The 1846-nt window shown below is 54.1% G+C and overlaps 1 protein-coding gene across 1 annotated transcript in view; it reads right to left on the reverse strand.

The window, feature by feature from the left end:
• The window catches only part of APOBEC3H (apolipoprotein B mRNA editing enzyme catalytic subunit 3H), a 13713-nt gene that overhangs the window by 10356 nt on the left and 1511 nt on the right, over positions 1-1846 (reverse strand). The window lies entirely within an intron of this gene.

The raw sequence follows: 1846 nt of genomic DNA on the forward strand, positions 1-1846 counted from the left end.
AGCAGACCTTAGGGTAGCCACCTGTCACCTCCAGTCTAGATTGCACACAAATATGAGCCCCAGAGGAAACTTTCGGCTTGTGTGCCCACTGCTGCCCCACCCTACAAACTTTCGGCTCATGTGCCCTAGAGGCCCTGGGATGGCCCCAGGGGTAAGAAGCGTCCCCTCCGTCCCAATCTGTCCTAATGTCTAGGAATCACAGACAATGAAGATTCCAGAATGAGCTAGGCCCTTCCGAGAAGAGTGATCAGGTCTGCACAATGAGTTATTCAAACTCAGAGCTAAGACACATCCCGTCCACCCCCTCCCCCGCCCCGCCCAACCTGAGAAGCAGAAGGGGTGGACCTAAAGGCTGAAACCCTCTGCTGGCTTTTGTATAATGACAGCACGGAGAATTTCTATGAGCCGCCTGACATGGGCAGAGAATGTGCTGTGCTGGGCACAGGACAGTGACTATCTTGGAGATGTCCTGAGGTCCCTGTGGATCCCTAAGACTGGCCTTCTGCTTTGTTCTTTTTCTCCTGGAGGAGGAGACCTTTTGAGCCGGCTACTTTGGACTGTTTTGATGACCGAGACAGTCAAGAGTGTGTCGTCCACATCTGTGCCTCCCTGTGCCTCCTTCCTTAGAGGAAACACGGAGAGAGAGGGGAGGATCAAGGTGGACGGGCCGAAGCAGCCAGAGACCCTGGGTTCTGCCCTACGCCCACGAGCAACGGTACGGACAGGAAGGAAGAGTGAAGGAACAGGTGTCCGCCACCAATAAGTCACACCAGGACAGCCAAGATCAAGGGAGGAGCAGGTGGTCCGTGGGAGACCCCAGACACTCTCCACGATGATTCTGTGAAAGCATTCCCAGCGCACACCTACCCTCTTGCTTTTCTTCCTCTGCGGCCTTCTGCCAGAATCCTGCCGTGTCAGGTCACCTGTTGCTCCCCGCAGCTCACCCCGTCTGGAGCCTCACTCAGTTTCTCCTCGGGACGTTCGCGGGTGGCCGGCTCCTGGACGGGGAAACGGACCTCCGCCTCCTCATCCTCACTGAGTGCCAGAGCGGTCCCTGACCCGATGCTCAGCTGTTCTGCTTTTTTGGGAGAGTTCTGTATAATCTCTGTCCTCACATATCCAATCCTACTTTTACTCTAAAAATGTACTTAAATGTAAATTCACCATTCATTTATTTTTCTTGCTCACTCTCCATCACCGTCCTCAGGCGGCAGCCCCTCCAGAGCTTCACCTCTAGCAGCGATTTAAGAATGAATAAGGGAGGGGCGGAGCGGGGGAGGGGAGTGTGATGGTGACGGGGTAGAAGGGGACAGTAACGTCTGGAATGGAAGCAGGTGAGTCAAGCTCAGGTTCGGCATAGCCCGGGAGACTCACACAGGACAAGGATCCTGCTCTCGCTGAAGCCACTCAGCTTAGTCATTATATGAGCTGAACCGTGTCTCCCCACCCCTAAGTGATGTTCAGAAGTCCTAACCCCCGGGTGCTAAGAATGTGACTATTTGAGATAGGGCCTTTATCGAGGTGACTAAATTTAAATGAGGCACTTAGGGAGGACCCTGATCCAATCTGACTGATGTCCTTGCAAGAAGAGGAAGTAGGGACACACAGAAGGGCGCCAGGGGCTCCCCGGGACTCATGCACAGAAGAAAGACCAGGTGAGGACAGAACGAGAAGGTGGCCATCTGCATGCCAAAGAGAGAGACCTCAGGAGTAGCCGACCTGCCGACACCTTGATCTTGGACTTCTGGCCTCCAAAACTGGGAGGGTGTATAAATGTCTGAAGGAGAGTCACCCAGTCTGTGCCGTGACTGAATCACCACCCGAAATTCAGGTTCATGTGCTGATG

The sequence above is a fragment of the Pteropus vampyrus genome, unplaced genomic scaffold (assembly GCF_000151845.1).
Source record: "Pteropus vampyrus isolate Shadow unplaced genomic scaffold, Pvam_2.0 Scaffold145, whole genome shotgun sequence".
Taxonomy (NCBI): domain Eukaryota; kingdom Metazoa; phylum Chordata; class Mammalia; order Chiroptera; family Pteropodidae; genus Pteropus; species Pteropus vampyrus.